Source organism: Microcaecilia unicolor, chromosome 2 (assembly GCF_901765095.1).
Source record: "Microcaecilia unicolor chromosome 2, aMicUni1.1, whole genome shotgun sequence".
Lineage (NCBI taxonomy): Eukaryota > Metazoa > Chordata > Amphibia > Gymnophiona > Siphonopidae > Microcaecilia > Microcaecilia unicolor.
This window is the reverse complement of record NC_044032.1, coordinates 89599076-89622750: the sequence shown is the minus strand read 5'-3', so window position 1 is coordinate 89622750 and position 23675 is coordinate 89599076.

The window sequence follows — 23675 nt, the reverse complement described above, 5'->3', positions numbered from 1 at the left end:
AACGGAAGAATCCAAAAAGACCAGACTCAAAGATATAAAAAGCCAAATTTATTGCACAAGACCCTACACGGTCCATGTTTCAGCCAAAGAGGCCTTCCTCAGGGGTCTATAAATTGGCTTATACAATATTCATATGTTCATCCAAAGATTCATTCAAATTCGGACAAATCCCAGGATTTCCAGCCTGCTGATCTCCTTTGGACACCCAGTCCACCCCAAGTCCATAAGGGTAGCCAGTATCTTTCAGGGGCTCTCTCTTCTCCCGCTGCTAGCTCACCTCCCTGAATCTTTGGATGAACATATGAATATTGTATAAGCCAATTTATAGACCCCTGAGGAAGGCCTCTTTGGCCGAAACACGGACCGTGTAGGGTCTTGTGCAATAAATTTGGCTTTTTATATCTTTGAGTCTGGTCTTTTTGGATTCTTCCGTTCTTTTGTTTTTTCTTTTGTTTTTTCGGACATTCTGATGAGGCAATCCAAAAAGGCCCCTCTAGGGGGTGGATTCCTAGCAAAACAACCCTTCCGCAAATTTCTGAAAACTCATCTCTTCCAAAAGGCCTACAAGGAAAATACATAGCCTACAAACTACTTCAACAAATCAAACAGTTACCACAGCTCACCTCTAACTTACCTAACACTTCCCTCTATCCTCCTTCACCCAATCTTTAAACAGTAATAATTGTACTTGTCATCATGAAACGTCTATGCTAATCTTCTCTTACCAACACTCAAACTATAAGAATTGTACCTGTTAACACAAAATGATTACATCATAACCTCACTCTGTAAGCCACTTTGAGCCTACAAATAGGTGGGAAAAGGTGGGATACAAATGCAATAAATAATAATAATTATGGATAAAGCTTCTGGCCTTAGACCTAAGGGAAGACTCATCCAGAGGAAGGCCCTCAAAAATGGACAATGGGGACTTTGAAATATGGGGTATCATGGGTCTAATGAGGGGACCGTTGCTGGGGGGGGGGGGGGTTGCATGTGACTGCTGGGGGGGGGGGTGGGTTGAAGGTGGGACCAAGGCATTTGAAGGCCTAAAGGGCCCATAGGAAAAGGGCACTGGGGGACCAGAATGCAAAATAGGTGATCATGTTGCGGGTGTCCAACTTGATTACTGGGTGTTGTATGGGTGACCAGATAAAGACAGTGTCATGTAAAGCTCAAGGGGGAAAATGGTCTCCCAGTGTTTGTGTGTTATGTATGCTTGGGGGGGGGGGGCACACTGGAAAAGAATGTCTGTATGGAATGGACCCCAAGAAAGAGATTGGAGTTTCCACTGGGGTGATGAAAACTGAACCTGGGCGTGAGTTGAGACCTTGTAGCCAAGGGAAGCCCAAGCAACCAATCCCATATAGGTTAAGCAGGGAACAGGAAGGCCTGCAGGAAAATATTGCCCTATTGGATGCAGAACTGCAGACCTGTCAGCTTTTTGAGTCCCTGTGCTGAGCAATGATCCCGGGTACGAGGACTTCAGTCCCAGAATCTGCTTGGCAGCCGAGCAACCCCGAAGCTCACCTGTGGTGACCGCCGTTCCCCGGAAGTTGAGCCCCCAGGTGCGGGCGGCCAACAGGACTTACACAAAGAGGCCCAGAAAGGGGTGCCCAGAGAGACCAGCCAGAGGAGAGCAGAAGGAAGAAGTTCAGTAGTGGGTCACAACATAGTGACAGGCAGTAGGCTAAGGAGTGTCTTGGATCCAGGCAGGTATACAGGCGGGTAACTGACCCGGGAGTCACCAGGTCCAGGCAAGATATTCAGGCAGGCAATAGACAAGAGAGTAACCAGGTCCAGGCAGGATATCCAGGCAGGCAGGCAGCAGACAAGAGAGTAACCATGTCCAGGCAGGCAGCAGACAAGAGAGTAACCAGGTCTAAGCAGGGTCTTACAGGCAGGCAGTAAACAGAAGAGTAATCCAGGTCCAAGCAGAGTCTTTACAGGCAGGCAGCAAACAGAAGAGTAATCCAGGTACAAGCAGTGTCTTTACAGTCAGACAACAAACAGAAGAGTACGCTGAAGAGAAACGCTTACCCAAGTAGAAGCCGAAGCAATAAGGCAGAGGGAAAGTGTCCCAGAAATAGTGCAGGCTTTCTGACGTAGACAGGAACCAGCTGAAGAAGAGAACTTCCATAGGTCAGGTAGGCAGAGAGAAAGTCAACACAGGTGCGTGGTAGCAAGGCAATTAAAGAGCCTGGAAGCCAGGCAGAGAAAGCAGATCCAGGTGCATGAGAGCAAGGCAATCAAGGAGCCTGCAGCCAGAGAAGAAGTACACAGACATGGCTCAAGGCTGAGCCAGTCAAGTGTGTGTGTTGCCAGGATCCTGCGCAGCCTGAATACGCCGCTTGCGTTGAGGTAAGGGACATGGCAAGACCTTAAGGGAGTCAGGAAAAAAACCTAGTAAGGTAGAGCAGCATCTACAGAAAGTTCTAGAGTGGAACAGGGATATATTGCAAGTCCTGATAGGAAATATGCAGGCATTAGAGGCAGCCAGTGAGCATATTATGCAGAAATATTACCAATGTTTAGTATCGGTCAAGCTAGGATAGGCCTTGAGAAGCGCTGCCAGAAAGTAGAGGCAGACACAACTCAGAAACTGGAACCTTTTAAGCTAAAGCTCAGCATCAGCAAGAGATTAGTGAACAGCTTCTGACTACAGTAAAGGAAGAGCTGTTGGAAGATCAAAGGTATAGAACCAAGAAAGAGCAAGAGCTGGCCCAAGTAGGGGGGAATGTTAAGAGATCTGAAAGGGCAATATTAGGCTCATTTTGCAGAGGTGCAGCAGTTACTCATGTAAACTAGAGTGGCAATGGCCACAGAATTACAGCAGGCCAAGGAATTGGCTATGAGCTTACAGGAGGCTAAGCAGGGATAGGAAGTTAAGAAGGTGGAACTGCAGAGGGCATTGGAGCACTTCAGGGTCATGTTAGACATAAAGAGGTAGCAATGCAAAGGGGGAATTAGAAGCTCAGGTAGACAAATTGCAGCATGAGCATGCACAAGAATTCATTGGATTGGGAGCAGAATTACAAGTAGCTCAAAAGAGAGATGAGAGTCTGGAGAAAACTAACCAGGAACAGAAAACTCAGCTAGCTAAGTTTCAACAGGTACACACCCAGGCAATAACAGACTGGATGTCGGAAGTACAGTAAGCCCAGGAGGAGCCTGAGGGTCTCAGCAGGGCAAAGTAGGAGTGTGAGGTTCAGATAAAAGAACTGTGATGAGTATATGCCCAGATTATGGAGCAGCTAGCCCTAGAATTACTCCAAGTGAAGGAAAAGGTAGAAGGCCAGGAAAATATTAATCAGAAACTGAATTTTAAGTGTAAGGAACTAGGATAGGATAGAAAGCCTCAGGCAGGGTCAGGAATGGGTAGAGCAAGAGCGGGAGTGTTTAAGGAATCAGGTGCAAAACCTCCAGTACCAACTCCAGGTGGTGGAGAAAGCATGAGAGGGAGATAGTAGCAGAAAATCTGATAGTGATGTCCAAGACACCAAGGAAACAATGAAGAGAGCGAGCAAAATCCTTACAGGTGTCCACAATCCCAATAGCGACTTCCTGGGAGGAGTTGAAGAAGCCAAGGGTAGGTAGACTCCTAACTCTGTTGAGAGTGGGGTTAACGGTTCACCTTGGGTGGGTTCAGGGTCAAGTGGGAAAGGACAATAAAAGAAGAGCCTTAATGGGCAAAAAGGTAGGAAAAATTAAAAGGGAACAAATCCTAGCCAGGAGCTTATGTGGAAGGAGTTCTGGGTTGAAGCAAAAAGGTAACCCTCACAGGGGTCAGATAACAGGGGTACAAAGAGATTTCAGAAGCTCCTTAGAGTTAGAGTGGCTTTATCTTGCCCAAGCCAAAGGATTGACCCCAGAAGAGTTGTTGTGGCTTCCCGGAGTAGTATTCTAAAGTGGAGTTCAACTCCTATTTATAGGAAGGATTGCCCAAATAGGATTTACTCTAGGTGGGGGAAGCAGCCCCCTTAGGGAGAGGGGGTAGACTAGTGGCTTCAGGCAAGGCCAGTCACAACCTGAAGACCATTGTGCAAGCAAATTACATGGCCATGCAGAGGCCCTATTGTATATTTCAGGCTCTTCTGAAGTGGATAAAGGAGAGTCAGAGAGCTGTAATATCTTGAGGGGGGGGGGGGGTATGTGACGAGGCAATCCCAGAAGGCCCCTCTAGGTGGTGGATTTCCAGCAAAGCAACCCTTAGGGAAAATACTTCTGGCCTTAGACCTAAGGGAGGGAAAAAAGACCTTTGCATTGGCTCAATCTGACTACGGGATGGGCACTACCTGGATCCGATCCAATGCTCCTAGACCAGGTCTCTCCACTGCCCACCCAGAGATCTCCTTCACAGTTACTGCTTTTCTAAGCAGCAACTCTCCTTGTCTTTAGCCAATGGATTCACTTCTTTGGGTCACTTAGCAGGGGCTTGCAGGCAACCAAAGACCCACAGCAACAAACAGAAACCCAAAATAAAAAAAATCAAAAGAAAGACCCCCCCCCCCTACAGGGCACACACTTAACTTTATCTTCTCCTAATCTCCCCCCCCCCCTTATCACTCTTCCTTTCTCGGCACTCTCTCTCTGCATTTTATTTCAGAACTACTCCCCCTGGGCTGGGTCTCCTCCCACCTTGAGACTTCCCAGTCACTCCGTAGTTTTCTACAAGGACTTAATCTCTCAGTAATTCCAACTTGATAGGGGATTACATAATATACTTGCACTTCCTATATTGCCCTTGTAACCAAATCTTAATAAATAAATAAATAAATAAATAATAAATAAAATGTCAAAGTAGTGTACTATCAAATCTTCAAGGTGAGAAGGGGACTTCATCAAATTGATAGGAAAGCAGAAAATATATGATAGGAAACAGAGCAGCAAGAGGTAATCAACAGATCAGGAATTAAATGCAGGCTAGGCAAAACTGTTCTGCCCATCCCAGATGCATCTAGCACCTGGGAAATGCAGAGCTGAAAGGATGGGTTTTGGCAGGGGTGTGCTGGTAAATTTTTAACAACAGGCTCTTTCTCCGGACGAAGCCAGCTCTGCAGTTAGAAGGGCCAGGGGTGGCCGTGGGGGGGGGGGGGGGGGGGGAGCAACACTTGCCTCTATCTCCTCCCTCCTTTTGTGCGGGCACGCTAGGCATACCTTTGCTGGCAGCCAATAAATGGACTGCCACCACTCCCAACGTCTTGCTCTGAGCAGCATGCTGAAACTTCTCACACATGCTGGAGAAGTCCCAGCCTGCTGCTCAGAGCTGGAAACAAGGAGTGGGGAGCAGCAGCAGTCTATTTACTTGGCTGGCAGGGCTCAGCATCCCCACCAGCAAAGTAAAAGATAATTCAGCAGGAGGCCCAAGCCCACATTTTGGGAGCCAGTTGTTAAAGTAGCCATGGAGGGCCCTACTTTAACAACCGGCTCCCAAAATTCTTAAAAACTTAACAACCGGCTCTTGCGAGCCTGTGAGAGCCTGCTCCAGCACACCATTGGTTTTGAGGGTTGTCTTAAACTAGTTGAAGGAAGGTTCTGCTCACAAAGGGGAATGGAAGCACATATCATAAAGAAGGCACTGCAGAAAAAAAGGCCACAGTGTCATGTAAAGTCTAATCTAGTTTGAGATACAGCTGGTATAACAAGCCGATAATTGTGCAATAAACAAAGTGCTCAGGTGAGGTATATAGGACTATTGCATAGGTCAAGTAAGAGGGGACACCAATATCCAAGAGTTTATGAGCTGGAGTCAAGATTTTAAACTGAACCCTATACTGTTCTAGAACCCAGTGTCATTTGAGAAAAAGAGGAGTAGCATGATCAAATTATATTCCCTCTCAGTCATCTCTTTTATAATTTATTAAACATTTTATTTACCACCTAATTTTAACCTTATCAAGACAGTTTACAACTAAAAATGCATAACAGTACAAATTTAATAGGCAGAAAAAAGAATTCCAATTGACCAGATTATCCAGTTCTCTTAAGACTTGAAAACTAACAAAATCTTAATATCCTGAAGCATAAACCTTGGTACACCAGTACACCCTGAAGCCTCTTTCTTTTTCTGATATTTTCTTTATTGCATAAACTCATCAATGTACTCAGAGTCAGAAGGGGTGCTTCATAGCACAGAGACTTCTTTATTCTGGGCTTAAACAATGCTTGGAGGTAGAAGTCTGAGGAAAAACAATTCTACTGCTGAGGTGGAAAACAGATGAACAGGCAGAGACAGCTCAGAAATGGATGCCTGGAACATGCTATATCTTATTAACAAGATATATTTTACAAGGTAAAAAACCAAGTTCTCTTCAGGGAGTTTATCAGGCCAAGTACTGACAGAAAGCAAGATAGAGAAAGTTTCAAAGCTAGAACAAGGGGAAAAACAGGGGGGCTCCCAAGCCCAAAGAACAAGAGCATAAAGACCAATGAGACAGAGCCATCAGGTAGCAAGGCAGTCAAGCTAGGCTGAGAAGGAGAAGAGGTTCAGGCAACATTACATCAATGATAACAGTTTTTAAACAGACAAGTGTGTCTGCACTAGCTGTGAACTATATTACACATAATGCATTGCTCCTCTAACTTACAGACAGATCTGCAGTAATGCATTAAACACATTTCAGGAACCTACTATAACTAAGGCAAGGCTGTCAAAGGACAGAACACAGATAGGAAAAACTTAACTACTGTCATATCAGAGAACCATTCTCATCTTCTAAAAATCTTTCCAATTGCAGAATATGCAGAAAATTATTACATCTGCAGTACTAGCAACATTAAAAGCCTGACAATGAAGTAACTTGAGGAGAGGGCTAATATGAGCATAGTGGCACTGGTGGAATATAAGTCATGTGGCAGAATTTTGAACAGATTGAAGAAGAGAAAGATGGCTTAGTGGCAGACCTGTGAGAAGTAAGTTGCAATAGTCTAAGCGAGAGGTGATAAGAGTGTGGATAAGGGTTTTGGTACTGTGCTCAGAAAGGAAAGGACAAATTTTGGTGATATTATAGAGAAAGAAATGGCAGGTTTTAGCAGTCTGTTGGATATGTGCAGAGAGAGAGAGAGAGAGAGAGAGAGAGAGAGAGAGAGAGAGAGAGAGAGAGAGAGAGAGAGGAGTCAAAGATAACTCCAAGGTTATGAGCTGATGAGACAGGGAGGATAAAAGTGTTATCTACATAGGTAGAGAATGGGGGAAGAACAGAGTGGGTTTATGGGGAAAGACAAGAAGCTCAGTGGAGCATTCCTTCTATCTGTCATGTCCTCAATCTTTCACTTTCTATTGCAACTGTTCCTAATGCATTCAAACATGCCATAGTTACTCCACTCCTCAAAAATCCTTAATTGGACCCTACCTGTCGTTACAACTATCGCCCTTTCTTCCTCCTCCCTTTCCTAGCCAAGCTACTTGAATGTGCTGTTCACCGCCATTGTCTTGATTTTCTTTCAAATCAAGTTATTCTTCATCCACTTCAATTTGGCTTTTGCCCTCTTTATTCAACTGAAACAGCCCTTGCTAAAGTCTCCAATGACCTGTTCCTGGCCAGATTCAAAGGTCTCAATTCTATTCTCATCATTCTTGATCTTTTGACACTGTTGATCATCACCTACCTACTCCATGATACACTGTCCTCACTTGGATTTCAGGGCTCTGTTCTTTCCTGGTTTTCTTCTTATCTTTCCAATCTCACTTTTAGTGTATGCTCTGGTAGTTCCTCCTCCATTTCTATCCCACTATCAGTTGGTGTACCTCAAATCTCTGTCTTGGGACAATTTATTTTCTCCATCCATAGTTCTTCCCTTGGTGCTCTGATCTCATCCCATGGTTTGCAGTATCACCTTTATGCTGATGACACACAGATCTACCTCTCCACACCAGAAATTTTGGAAGGAATTCAGGACAAAGTATCGGCCTGCCTGTCTGACATTGCTGCCTGGATGTTTCACTACCATCTGAAACTAAACATGACCTTCACGGAGCTTCTTATCGTTCCCCCTAAACCCACCTCTCCTCTTCCCCCATTCTCTATCTCTGTGGATAACACTTTCATTCTCCCTTGTCCCATCAGCTTGTAACCTTGGAGTCATCATTGACTCCTTTTTTCTTTCTCTGCACATATCCAACAGGCTGCTAAAACCTGTCATTTCTTTCTCTATAATATCACTAAAACTCATCCCTTTCTGTGCACACTACCAAAGCCCTTATCCACACTCTTATCACCTCTCAGTCTACTACAACTCAGGGGCATAGCTACGGGGGGGCCTGGGTGGGCCCAGGCCCACCCAATTTCAGTTCTGGCCCACCCACCCAAGCGCACAGACACTGCCCGCCCACTTTTCCTCCAAGCCCGCGCCAGCACCAGCTCCCATTGCCGGCCACTGCTGCTTTTCCTATTGAGCAGCAGGGCCGGCGCTACAAAAAGAAGAAGCGCTCAGCTGACGACAAAAAAAGTTGAAAAAAAAAAACATGGCGCCTCCGCAGGCAGCCTTGAGGCATTGGCTGCTGGCTCTGCAGGCTCCTCCCTTCTCTTACAGGGGCAGCAGTGGCTGGTAATGGGAGCTAGGGCTGGCGCTAGCGGGCCTGAATCGGGAGAGGGAAAAAGCAGATGGAAGGATGGGGAGAGAAAGAGGGAAAAGCAGATGGAAGGATGGGGAGAGAAAGAGGGAAAATGGATGGATGGGGAGAGAGACACTGGATGGAAGGATGGGGAAAGAAAGAGGGGAGATGGATGAAAGGATGCAGAGAGAAAGGGGAGAGACTAGAAGGATGTGGAGAGAGAAGGGACACTAAACAGAAAAGGGTAGAGAGATAGAGAGACACTGGTTAGAAGGAGGTAGAGAGACACATTAGATGGAAGGATCAGGAGAGAGGGTAGATGGGTGGAAGGATGGGGAGAGAAAGAGGGAAGACGCTGGATGGAAGAATGCAGAAAGAAAGAGGGGAGACTACTGGAAGGATGGGGAGAGAGAGGGGAGACACTGGAAGGATGGGGAGAGAAAGAGGAGAGCTGCTGGATTGAAAAGGAGAGTAGTGAAAGACTGGAGAATAAGAGGAAGGGGCATGGGGAGAACAAGGGTGAGAAAAAGATGAAAAGCCATAAGTAGATGAAGGAAATTAAAGAATGGATAATAAGAATGAATTAAATCTGGACAGAGAGAGAGAGAGGCAGAAAATATTGAAGAAAGCAAAGAAAAAGGAGAGAAAAATGAGAAATGGCCAGGAAACCGTGGCAGAAGAGTTAAGCGAAAACGAAGGAAAGCAGAATCTAGAGACTGGGAGCAACACAATGAGAAAAAGTAAATGGCCATACAACAAAGGTAAAGAAAATACATTTATTTTTAATTTAGGATAAAGTAATATGGTACCTTTGTTAATAAAGTTTCAGAGACCAATACTTCCTTCCTTAGGTCAGGAGAGGATACCGTAACAGCATTATACTGACCTTAGGCAGGAGGTTTTGGCCTCTGAAAGCTCATTGAAAAGGGTGTTAGGCTATTAAATAAATTGTCTGAAATCTGATGCACTGAAAAGCAGCACTTTACCCTGTGTGACAAATGCATCTGATTAGTGTTACTAAATTTTGCTGGGGGAGGGGGGTAGAGAGAAAATTTTGTGCCCACCCACTTTGGGTTCAGGCCCATCCAAAATTGGCAGTCTGGCTACGCCACTGCTACAACTTGTTTCTCACAGGTTTCCCCTTCAACCTGTTGAAAATTTTGCTGCATGACTTATATTCCACCAGTGTCGTTATGCTCATATTAGACCTCTCCTAAAGTCACTTCCTTGGCTCCCTATCCGTTTCCTCATAGCCACATTGAGCCTGCAAAGAGGTGAGAAAATGTGGGATACAAATGCAATAAATAAAAATAAATAAAATACTGTTCAACACCTTTTATTGACTTACAAGTGCATGCACTGTGCAGCTCTTCAGTACCTCTCCACACTTATCTCTCCCTACACTCCTTCCTGGGAACTCCGTTCTTTGGGACAATCTCTCCTATCTGTACCCTCCTCCTCCACTGGCAGCTGCAGATTCTGTTCCTTTTATCTTGCTGCACCGTATGCCTAGAACAGACTGCTTGAGTCAGTACATCAAGCTCCATCTCTGGCCGTCTTCAAATCTAGGCTAAAAACCCACCTTTTTGAAGCTGCTTTTAACTGCTAACCCCTATTCTCTTGTTCATTACCCATGTCTGTTGTGTCATTCTCACCTTAAGTAATTCACTTATCCCTTATTTGTCCTGTTTGTCTGTTCTGATTAGATTGTAAGTTCTGTCGAGCAGGGACTATCTCTTACACGTTCAAGTGTACAGCACTCCTTACATCTAGTAGCACTATAGTAATATACCAAATAAGATGAAGGGCCAAATTCTATAAATGGCACCTTAAAAATTGGTGCCAAAAAACCACGAAGTTAGCATGAATCTATAAGCTAGTTTATAAAATATACTCACACGCTATTCTTGGAACTAAAATTTAAGCGCACCCATTTAGGCCACCTAAAACCAGGCCTAAATACCTGCACCGGCGCAGATCAGGTGTATTCCATAATAGTGCACATAGTTTTATGAAACATCCACAACCCGCTTATTCAATACCCATGGCCATGCTCCCTTTTCAACAGTGTGTATTAGAATTTATGTGCACTGCATTGTAGAATACGCCTAGAAAGTAAGTGTGCATAAATTCTAATTAAAGTCAATTAGTGCCGCTAATTGGTTAAGCACCAATTATCAGTGTTGCTTGTCTTGTTAATCTATTAAGTTGTGTGCATAACTTGGCCATGCAGCCAAATTAGTGTGCACAACTTAAGATGCCATATATAGAATTTGGGGGGAAATATGCTATCATGTCCTGGACCTATACAGAGGCATAATGATGTTTTCAGTTTTATTCTTTCTTACTTTTTGAATAATCCACAACATTCTATTTGCTTTTTTGGCAGCTGTGGCACACGGGAATGGAATTTTAAACAATGACTGAGGCAGGAAGCCAGAGAAAGTTGTTCGCTTTCTGCAGTTGTTAATTTGTTATCTCCTGCCACTAACTGGTGTCTATGGCACAGGGATCTTGTCAGACTAGATTGAGCATCTAAATGTTAGATTAAATTTAATGTGGAGACATGCAAAGTAATGAACATTGGGAAAAATAATCCCAACCACAAAAAATTGCTGGACTCTGAGTTAGGAATCACCAGCGAAGCAAAAGATTTTGGAGTCACTGTGGACAATACATTGACATTTTCAGCCAAGGTTGCCATGGTTGCTAAAAAAGAAATAAAATGCTAGGAATTATCCAAAAAGGGATGAAGAACACAACTGAAATACCATTATGCTTCTGTATAGGTCCTAGGTGCTCTCTACCTTGTGTATTGTGTGCCAAATTCTACAAATGGTGCGGGTGGACTGCAGGGCTTACGAGATGGAGCAGGAAGTGGGGTGATGAACGTGACAGGCAGCAGGCAAGAGAGTACAGGCAGAGTCAGGTACAGGTACAGGCAGAGTCAGTAGGCAGGCAACAGGTACAAAAGTAATCCAGGTACAGGCAAGGTCAGAAGGCAGGCAGCAGACACAAGAGTAATCCAGGTACAGGCAGAGTCAGTAGGCAGGCAGCAGACACGAGAGTAATCCAGGTACAGGCAAGGTCAGTAGGCAGGCAGCAGACACAAGAGTAATCCAGGTATAGGCAGCGTCAGCAACGAAGAACAAAGTAGAGGAGAAGCACACTACTGAGCAAGTAACACCTACCAAAGTAGAAGCCGAAGCAAGGAGTCTAGGGAGAGCTCAGTTGATAAAGTATTGGCATCTGACATCAGCATGGAGAAGGGGCACAGCCATAGGACAAGAGCAGGGGAAGGAGGAACCGGAAAACAAATAGGAGAGAAGCAAGGGAAGCCAGGCAGAAGAAGAGCAGACCCAGGTGGGTGGAAGCAAAACAATCAAGGAGCCTGGAAGCCAGGCAGAGAGAGAGAGCAGAGCCAGTTGCATGGAAGCAAAGCAATCAAGGAGCTTGCAGCCAGAGAAGAACTACACACACATGGCTCAGGGCTGTGCCAGTCAAGTGTATGTGTCGACGGGACCCTGCACAGCCCAAGTATGCCACTTGCATTGAGGTAGGGGACATGACACAAGCAAAGCCCTGTTCTGTTTTTAAGTTTGTGTGTGGTTCTGGTTTGAACCTGAATAGATTCTTTTCTTGTTGGCTATGCTCTCCAGCTTAAGCCTGTTCTGTTTCCATGTGTGGTTTCCCTTATTACATTTCACTGTTCAGAGAGCTGGTTGTTGCCAGCCCAGCTGCTTTCCTTGATTACCTTGTTTCCGTGCAGCTGGGTGTACTCTGTCTCTGCCTGCCTTTCCTTTCCTTTCCTTTCCTGGCTAAGTTCTGGTTAGAACATTGTTTGTTTTTCCCTTTGTTTGCTTTAAACCTTTGACTGCAGTGTAAGCCCTGCTTCTTTCTGATGTGTTTTAGAAGCAGCCCTTCAGCCTTTCCATTAGCATGCTTTAACTCTTTGCTGTGTTTGTCTTCTGATTCTTGTGAGCATTACTCCTTTTCTGATCTGTGTATGTAAAGGCAGATTTCTCTGTTTGCTTACTTTTCCCTTTGTCCCCAGTGTCTGTTATTTGACTCTGTGGCACAGCCTTGTATATTCCTATAAGCGGCTTCCCTTTACCCCTGTGTGTTGTGTGGCCATCCTTGTGTATTCTTATGAGTAGTTTCCCTTTACTTTTGAGTCCTGTATGGACAGCCTTGTGTATCCTTATGAGTGGATTCCCTTTACCCTTGAGTGATGTATGGTACAGCCTAGAGTGTTCTTATGAGTGGATTCCCTTTACCCTTGAGTACTGTATGGTACAGCCTTGAGTATTCCTATGAGTGGCTTCCCTTTTCCATGAGTGCTGTATGGTACAGCCTAGAGTGTATTCCTGTAGTTGGCTGCCCTTTACCCTTGAATGCTGAGTGGGCCAGCCTTGTGTATTTCTATGAGTGTCTTTCCTTTTCCCTTGAGTGCTGTATGGTACAACCTAGAGTATATTCCTATAGTTGGCTTCCCTTTACCCTTGAGTGTTGCATGGCCAGCCTTGTATGTTTCTATGAGTGGCTTCCCTTTTACCTTGAGTGCTGTGTGACACAGCCTAGTGTATTCCTCTGAGTGGGTTCCCTTTTTCCTTGAATGTCTAGTGGCACACCCTTGAGTATTCCTTTGAGTGGCTTCCCTTTTCCCTGAGTGCTGTATGGTACAGCTTACAGTGGTCCCTCATGAGTGGCTTCCCTTATCCTTGAGTTCTGTATGGCATAGCCATGAGTGTTCCTCTGTGTAGCCTTGCGTTGAGTTTTTTCTGTGTGCTTTCTGTTTGAGTTATCTCTCTGTGAGGTTTCTGGTTGTGTTTGAGTGGTTTGCTTCTTCCGTTTAGCTGTGTCTACTAGCACAGTCTTATGCATCCTCTCTATTTGATTCTGTTTGAGTGGGTGGTTCTTCTGTTTGCTGTGACTACTAGCTCTGCCCTGAGCTACCTCTCTATGTGATGTCTGTTTGACTTGGTTAGGACTATTCATTTATAGCTAGGGTTCTAAGCCCAGTCCTGTGCTGCCTTCCTGTGTGGTTTTCTTATATTTTACTTATGGTTTCTACCATGTGAGTCTAAGTGGGGTTGTCTTTTCCCCTTCAGTTTCTTTGTGCCTGTGTGTAGGGTCTTTTGACCCCTTGTTTGTGGATCTGTTTAGTGAAGTGTGTGTGCACTGCTTGAGTAGTGCTTGCTCAAGAGATTCTATTCTGTTTCTTTTCCTTTCCCTCTGGTATGATTCGGTTCCAGTTCGGCCGTGAGGCCGTATGCTTGGACTCTGTATGAGTGGGTTCTGGATCAGCCGTGAGGCCCGCCTGAGTGGTCTATGTCCCTTTTCTGGTGGTGCTTGTTGCTTGTCTTGAGTGTGCTGTCTATTTGTCATGTCTGGTATTCTGTGTGTATTGCGCCTCCCCAGAGGACTTGTCTGCTGCAACCCAAGGGCTCACCATCCTGGGTTTCGTGACACACTTCAATGGGCGATGGTAAGGGCTCTCTGAAATGGCCACGTGAAAAGTGCTTCACTTGCCACACAGCCATTTCTTAAAAAAAATAAAGACCTATCTTTTACCCGCTGACTACATCCCTGCAGCTCTTACCTGACAGCAATTTGTAAAAGGAAAATTCTGTAGGGTGCTTTTTTTTTCAAAATCTGAATGCAGGCCTGTTGGTACCAAGAGTACTTTCCTGCACACTTGTACTATAGAACGCAGAGATATGGGAACTATTGTTGCACCATTTGCAAAATTCAGCCACGGTTTTGCCTGATCTCATTTTTGTAAATCACTATTCAAGTTTTAAAGACATTGCCAGTTAGTTTTACTTGAATTATGTGGGCATAGTTAACAGAAGGAATAACACAAAGTGGTTTTGGCTTCAAAAAGTACCCATATTGTCCCCATAAGCTATGAGGTTAAAAAAATGGATCTATGGATACAAGCCTAGAAAACACAAAGAATGATGATATCATTGCTTAAAGAAATAGATGACAGAGAAGATAGAACAAAGTGTAGACAGAAAAATTATGTTTTATAATGCATATGAGAATATAGATAGGCATCTATGAAAAATTAGCTGACAAACAAAAAAATAAACTAGAGCATTTTATTGTTTGGGTTACCTTTCTTGTTTTGATTTTGAATATTTTCTCAATTAAGTTATTGCTGTTTTCCCAGATTATACTGCTGGCAGTTTAAAGCTGCTGGTAATCTATGGAATCCCATGGATCTGCCACAAGTTGTCATGGCAACATTTGATTGGCATCATTAAAGTCAGAGGTGCCACAGTGTGTTGTCCTTGCACTGCCATGGATTGCTGGCAGCATTATGCTGCTTGCTCTGAATTCAATTTCTTTAATGGTAAAAGTCCACCTTTTCAACTTATACATCTATACGTAGGAGTTATAAATTGAAATGATGGCTTAGCTCAACAACAGGATTTAGGAGAGATTTTTTAAACTGCTTTTGGCCCTCCTCCACTTGCTTTTCAAATTTCTGAAGCTTAAATTGATATTATTTTAATCTGGATCAATAGCAGAGAAATATTGCTTCCATCAACAGGTCCACATTAAGACCTAGATTTAATGGTGCTGTGAAAATTAGCACAAAAAATACACCTAGGGGTATTCTATAAACTATGCCTAAAGTTAGGCGCAGTTTATAGAATATGCCTAGCACCTGTCTATGTGATTAAATTTAGTCGCAGGTATTTACGCCAAGTAAAACTCGGTGGACATGCCAGTGACTGTTAGGTGTGGAATAGGTGCATTCTATATTAGCATGCATAGATTTTAGAAATTCCCATGACCAACCCATTATATCCTATGGCCACACCCCTTTTCGGTTCTGCACCAGAATTTATGTGCAGAACTTTACAGAATACGCTTCTGCATGTAAATTTTAATTAATGCCAATTAGTGTCAATAATTGCCTGTGAAGTGGCGATTATCAGTGCTGATTGGCTTGTTAAGATAATTAAGTTGCACGCACAAATCAGAATATGACCTGATTTGCGCGCATGCTGCCGGTCGCAGTTTATAGAATGCAAGGGTAAAAGGGTAATTTTATAAAGCTTTTTTCTATGTGGATAGTCTGTTTTACATGCAGGAAAGGGTTTATACTAAATTGCATGACTTCATATGTGTGTAAAAAATATACTTTTATATGATTTGCATATAGATGTTCCCAGGGCAAAGTTTATGTGGAAGGAGGAGGGATTGCAATGTACACATGCATTTTATAAAACACATGTGTATACACATTTTGCACCTTCTTTGGAACAGGTATAAATTTGTAATCAGTACTTGTTCAATGCAGAGGTGGAAGCCTATTTTATAAAGGCACATAAGCACATATTTTGCCTTTATCAAATAAGCTTTAAAAAGGTGCATTTCTGGACATCTTATATAGGTATCCTGTTATATACAAATGGAGAAGTCCCAAGAGAGAAGAAGAAGATGGAGGAAGTTTCTCAGAGCCTATTTTTGTCTCTTGTTCTTTTTTCCAAGTCTGTGAAGGTGTGCTGGACTGTGGAGTTTGGATGACAAGAAAAAAGTCTGAGTGGAGAGACAGACCTTATGGACCATATACAGCATTTGCTTATCAGGTTTTATTAGAGACCTTTATGAAAAGATTCACCCAACGTCTTCATATCTGTCCTGTTTTGTCATCTTTACATTGATTATCTATTGTGAAGAGTTGTTTTAAATAGCTGATTTTGGCTTTTAAAATTTTCCATCTTATAGCACCAAAATATGGACTAAAGAAGTTACTTTTCTCTGCACCTTTTGCACTTGCAAGGTGAGAGGCATTTTCTCTCCCTTCTGCGAACTCTTTTAGGGGCTCTTTTACTAAGCTGTGCTAAAAGGGACCCTGCGCTAGTGGCAGCACCCATTTTTGCTCTCATACCAGGGCTCCTTTTACTGCAGCGTGAGAAAATTGGAAAAAATGAAATGACCATGCGGTACATTTGCATTTGCCATGTGGACATTTTGGAGGCAGCACTTACCACCACCCATTGTGGTAACAGTAAGGGCTCCTGCTCTAACCCGCCGGTAAGCAGGCAGCACATGACAATGCCCAATTATCACAGGGTAACCCCATGCGGTGATATTTTTCCCTCATTGCCGCTAGCGCCAGAAATGGTGCACGCTGAGGGTAGAACTACCATTGGCACCCACGTTGGATAGTTCTGGATTGGTGAGCGACAAGCTTGTTCCCACACGCCAACCTTTAGTAAAAGGGCCCCTTAGACTTGTATGTGCTCGCAAGCATGCTGTGAGCACTCTGGAGTGCTGGTGTGGGAAAAGGGGGATAGTGGTTCTTTTAGCCGTCAGCATCCCTGGTCATTCAGCCCAGCTAGGAGAGCAGTGCGCCCTCTAGGGGCCAAACTGCTGGAGAAAGCTTTAGTTAAGGAGGAAAACTACTCTCCCCAGAAGCCAGTGCAGGGTCAGCTGGACTCCCAGGAGAGCAGTGGTGTGCTGGAGCCGGCTCGCACCGGCTCGCAAGAGCCAGTTGTTAATCTTTCTACTGACTTGCGAGTCGGTTGTTAAATATAGCGAGCCAGCTCTGGCTCTCCTCCCTCCCTCCTCCCTCCCTCCGGGTCCTCACTGACTTCTTGTTCTTCTAATTCTTCGGGGCAGGCAGTCTTGCCTGCCCGCTGCCAGCTGACTCTCCCCCGCTGCTGATTCGTGCTTTAAAAATGGCCGCCGAGACTTCCAGAGGTGGCCTCGTGAGACTTCTGCTGAAGTCTCGGCAGCCATTTTGAAATGAGAATTGGCAGCAGGGGGGAGTCAGCTGGCAGCGGGCAGGCAAGACTGCCTGCCCTGAAGAATTAGAAGGACAAGGCAGGTAGACCCGAAGCATACTTGGGATGAGAGTGAGAGTTCTGTCTATGTTTGGGGGGGGGGGGGGGGGAAGTTGGGTGAAGGAATTGGAAGGGATTTTTGTGACGTTTGGAGGGTAGAGGGGATTAGAAGGGGTTTTCATGATGTTTCTGGGTGTGGGAGAGAGGGAGATTGGAATCTTGGGGGAGGGGAACATTGGGACCCAGCCAGATACTCTTAATAGGTCCCGTCTGAATATCAGATGGCCAGTATTTAAAAAAAAAGTGCTAACTGCTGCAGGCTCAATATTGACTTTGAGCTTTTGGAAGTAGAAGTAAATAGCAGAGAGAGTGATCCCAGGGGCCCATGGAGGGCATGGGAGAGGAGGGTCGCTGGGTATGGGTGCATGCAGGGCAGGGGGAGAGAAGGGTCCCTGGACATGGGTGGATGGAGGGCAGGGGAGAGGAGGGGGGAGAGAAGAAATGCTGGATATGGATGGAGGGGAGGGAAGAGTGAGGAAGGAGATGAGTTGAGGGGAAAGGAAGAGAGGAGAAAAACTGCACATGGATGAAGAAAATAGGCAGAAGCTAGGTGGAGTATTTTTTCACGGAGAGGGTGGTGGACGCTTGGAATGCCCTCCCGCGGGAGGTGGTGGAGATGAAAACGGTAACGGAGTTCAAACATGCGTGGGATATGCATAGAGGAATCCTGTGCAGAAGGAATGGATCCTCAGAAGCTTAGCTGAAATTGGGTGGTGGAGCAGTTGGGGGGAAGAGGGGGGTGGTTGGGAGGCGAGGATAGGGGAGGGCAGACTTATACGGTCTGTACCAGAGCCGGTGATGGGAGGCGGGACTGGTGGTTGGGAGGCGGGTAATACTGCTGGGCAGACTTATATGGTCTGTGCCCTGAAAAGGACAGGTACAAATTCAAGGTAATGTATACACATATGAGTTTGTCTTGGGCAGACTGGATGGACCATGCAGGTCTTTTTCTGCCGTCATCTACTATGTTACTATGTTACCAGAAATGAAGAAGAAAGGAAAGGAAGCCCTGGAAACGGAGTTAAGAGGAAAGATAGCAGCAGAATCGGATACTGGGCCAGCATGATCAGAAAAACAGTCACCAGACAACAAAGGTAGAAAAAAATCATTTTATTTTCGTTATAGTGTTTGAAATATGTTCACTTTGAGAATCAGGTGCTCAACATTAAAAGTTTATATTTATTTACGGCATTTATGGCATTTTATCGCACATTAAACATGAATTAGATTGGAACCTGGGATCATTTAATTTTTTTTTCCTGGAGGAATGCATTGCCACACCCCCCCCCCCCCCCGGCTCTCTCCCCGGCTATAGCCAGATCTGCAATTTGGGTGGGGGGGGGGCGCAGAGGGGGACAGGGGGCTCAGAGGGGGACCGGCGGGGCGCAGAGGGGGACCGGGGAGAGAGCCTGTTGTTAAACATTTACCAGCACACCACTGCAGGAGAGGGAGGGGGGAATAACTGATTGGGAGATGAGGTCTGATCCTGAAAATGAGGAACAGCTGGAGGAGCTTAGGAGGAGGATATGGATTGCAATAAAGAGGAGGTGGGAAAAGAAGGGGAGGAGGAGTGTATGGAAGTGGCTGGTTTTGCTCTAACCCGTGCAGACAAGGTGAAAGCTTTCGTGGCCTCAGCATTGCCCCGGCTGTGGAATTGGGGAAAGCTGGGAGTAAAGCAGTGGAGAAGAGACTAGAGAGCACAACTCACTACATTACTGACTGCTCACCAAAGGTAGTGCTGTTGAAAGGTAGATTGTTTCTGAGCAGGATTGTGCACTTGAAAACTCAGACTGTATTGTGTAAGAGATGATGTGAAATCACCTAATCACCAAAACTGTCTGCTGATAAGATAGTGCTGCTGGAGATTTGGTGGGATTTGAAGCAGAAAACTGTAATTGTCAAGGGGAAAATGAGTCTGCAATGGGTAAAGATAGGAGGACTGTCAGAAAAAGTCTTTAAACAAGATTAATCTGATGTTAAGAGAGCTGGAACAATAAAGAACTTTGATTGTTTTCTAACGGCTTTGAGTGTGCAAAAGTTTCTTAAAATCAACAAGAAGAAGAGAGAGAGGAAAAGTGAGGTGGCTGGCTAGCAAAGCTCACGGAAGGTGGTGGAAGCAGAGACAACCTCGGCCCCACCCGGAAGGGTGACCTGGTTACAATGCTTATTCTTGCTCCTTGGTATTTTGTTTGCTTAGGCATTGACCTTAGATTTTATAGATTTGTTACTGTACATTATAATTTTATTTTATTATATAATTACAAGTGTTTGGTTTTGTATATTGTGATTTTATATTATGATGTTATTTTAAAATGTTTGTTATTGACTATGTATGTAAATTTGTAACCCACTCTGGGCATTGTCAGTAGAGCGGGCTAAATACATGGATAAATAAATAAATAAATGTTATGACTTTGAAACAAGTCTTGCTTAAGGGCGTAAACCACTTAAGACCTAGTGAGGAACACCATATCAAATAATTATATTACATTATATTTCCCTCTGGACTTGAGGAATCAACAACAGAAGGTAAGGAATAGTCTCCATCTTTACTACTGTAGGCCCTTGGAACTGCAAAAAATATCAGTCACCTCAAGAGCTTGATGTATCAAATAAAGGGCCCTGTTTACTATGCCGCGCTAGAGGCACGTTAGTGCTTTTAGCGTATGCTAACCATTAACGTGTGCTAACTATGTAGGCACCCACAATATTTCTATGGGCGCCTACACAGCTCTTGCTAATTTTGTGCATGCGCTAAAAACGCTAGCGCACCTTAGTAAACAGGGCCCCAAGTCATCAAGACTTGCTCTAAGAGTAATTAAAATATCACTATGGCAGGGATTCTTTTGTGATTAAATGTAGAGAGTGAACCCTTGATGGAGTAAATTAAGTTTAGCATAAAAGTGAAACAGACTACAGTTCATCTGAATTATGAAGATTGACAATTCATCATTCCAAACATCAAGATCCAGCAAAAAAATAAATAAATTCCTTGTCACTATTCTTGATTTGTCAGTAAGAATTTGAAATGTATGAAGTTAGCATGGACACGGGAATTTAGCCAAAGGCATTCATCAGATCAGGCACAGGAACATAGGCAGCAGATTCTAGAGGTCAGCTAAGGCTGGGGTTTGGTACGCGGTACAGAACTGGGAATGGGAGGAGCAAGAATATCCAGAGCAGAGGAGAGAATAGTATTATATGAAGAGACAGCTTCACTGACAGATTTTGATAACATAGTGGTTGAGAAGAGGGATGAAACGCTGGTGGAGAGAGTGGAAGCATGAATAGCCTGAAGATTCCTAAATATATTAGTGGAGATTGGATGGGACTAGAGGGAGAGTGATTAAGTGAAAAAATTATCAGATGATAGTCATAGAGGGGAAGAAATGAGGTGCAGAAATTGAAGAGTGAGCAGTCAGAGAAGGAGACAAGATCAAGACAGTGGCCATTCTGGTGAGTAGGGGTAGTACAGCACAGATGAAGATTGAAAGGGGATGTTAAAGTGAGAAACTGAGAGGCATAAGAGTCGGATGAGTCATTAGCATTAATGTTTAAATTTCCAAGAATGAGAGATGGAGATGAAGGTTTGAAAAAAAAGGAATGTAGGCAAGCTTGTTGGAGACAAAGCAGATATTCAACAAGGCACATGAGAAAGACAGAGAATAAGAGGGAAGGAGAGGAACAGAAAATTGGAGACATTGTGGTAGGGTGACAGCTGATTTGGAGGACCAGAATTGGGATTGAAATCCCCAGCAGAGAATAGAAGGAGCAACAGAGTATAAAGAAGAGTAGGAGAGGCATGATGACAGCAACGAAGATGAGATGCACTCAGACAGAATGGAGATAGTTGAATGAAAGAAAGAAAATATTGAAGGTTGAGAGCTAAGAAGAAAAGAGAAAACAAAAGGGATGGTGAGGTGATGAAAGTAGAAGGTGGGCAATGTGATCCTGAGGTATGCAGGGGTTAATGGAGATAGTTGAATGAAAGGTAGAAAATGTTGACAGTTGAGAGCTAAGAAGAAAGGAAAAGACAAAAGGGATGGTGAGGTGATGAAAGCAGAAGGTGGGCAATGTGATCCTGAGGTATGCAGGGGTTAATGGAGATAGTTGAATGAAAGGTAGAAAATGTTGACAGTTGAGAGCTAAGAAGAAAGGAAAAGACAAAAGGGATGGTGAGGTGATGAAAGCAGAAGGTGGGCAATGTGGTCCTGAGGTATACAGGGGTTTCAGATGAAGAAAGAGATTGGAAAAACTCAGTCTCAAGAAGAGAAATTGTTCTGGAGCCATTGGGAATAGGAGAAAGGAAAATAAAAACCTGTAGAGATAAAATGTTTTGTGCACCTGATGACACATAGCACCTGAAGAAGAAGCCCTGAGTGGATCAGGGTGGACCTGAGAGTCACCATGGAGAATGAAAGAATGTGCGGATGGGCTGCAAGGTAGGCAGCCAGTGGGAGCACTAGGCACCTGGAGTGGAGGCCGTGAGTGGAACAGGGTAGACCTGGGAGACAGCTCGGAGATTGCTGGGAGAATATGCAGATGGACAGCAAGACCTTGATGCATAGCTTCTCTTACCCATTTTATTCTCTCAACATATCCTCTAGATTTTCCATTCTGATGTTATCTGGCTTTTGCTTATGTTATACTGTAGATTCCATTTCTTTTGTTTTCATTTTCATTTTTTATCCTATATATAGTCTTTCATTCTTGTCTTCCTCCCTTCATGCTCTCCCACACAGACAACTTGCTCCTCCCCTTCTCACATAAATTCTTTCTCCCCACTCAGAACATTTCCACACCTCTCCATAATCCCTTCACCCTTCCCTATTTCCCTTTCCTTCCCCTACCCCTCCTTTCCTGCTTGTCCCCGTACCAACCTTTCTTTCTTCTCTTCACTTCTATCCCTTCCCACTTACTTCTCCTCCCTCTCATGTATTTCCTTTCTCATCTCACTCATCTGTACTCTCCTTTTACCTTTTCACATCTCTTTTCCTCCATTTTTCTCTTTCCTTTTTTCTCCTCATCCCTGTCTCTTTTCTTCTTCCTTCTTGTGCCCTCTCCTTTTATCTTGTTCCCTCCTCATTTCTCCCAATTCTCACCTTCTTCCTTCTGGTACACTCTTTCCACCAAGGGTACAAAATAAAACAATATAAATCCAGAAGAATTACCAGCTACAAAACATGTTTTTGGAATTGACTTTCATATTATTCTCAAATATATTTCAATAATTCTACCATTCATATTATATAATTCTACTTAAGCAAATTACTGTATATTAATCTTCCTAACCTTTTTAAATCAGTCTCACTGGATCATATTAAATGTAACATATTTCTAAAAGGAAGGCTGAAATACCAATGGAAATATATTGAGATACAAATTTTGAAATAACTAGAAGATGGTTAGGTATGATATAAATATAAACAGTTTTTTCTGAAACTATTGCAAAATGGCAAGGTCTGCTGGGATATTGTTATCGAGGACTCTTATAAGACTGAAGCAGTTCTTGTTGTTGTCCTTAATGTTATTGAGATAAGCAATCATGACAAATGGGGTACAGCATTTTGCTATAGCTATTGGATATTTGGATTTCAGCTCCTCTCATCTATCCCTCCCCCTTTTCAGGATTGTGTTTAATTTAATATGAACCACTGAGTTTGATCATAAAAGGATAGGACAATTAACAGAGAGTGATTTGGTTAAGTGGAATTGAACTGGGAATTCTCATGCTGGTGACTTTGAGTGTACTAAGAGGTGAAAATGTACTTATTTATTCATACTTGTATCACACAATTATCTAAAAATGAATTTTGGTTCTATGTGGCTTACATTTAACAGTTGTTAGAGATTACATTGATTCAATTACATTTGCAAGGTTGTATGATATTGTGTTTTACAGTGGTTGGTAAGAAAATTATTCCCCAGTTGGTACTCAGAATGTACATAAGACTGTCCTCTTCTCAACTGTGTTCTTGTATTTACACTGGCCAAGGGTAGTCAGGGATAAAAGGAAGGTAAGCAGGGAGAAAACAATTTAGGATCAAAAATCAATTCTAATTTGGAATTAAAAGATTTAAGGGGTCATTTTATTAAGCTGCAGTAAAAATAATGCACCCTTACACGGGTCTTTCCCACATGCTAAGGCCATTTTTACCACAACAGTAAAAACCCCCAATTTTTTTTTTTTTTTTGCATTAATAGTCATGTGCTAATGGTACTAAGTGCATGGCCATTTTTTTTAAATATCATTT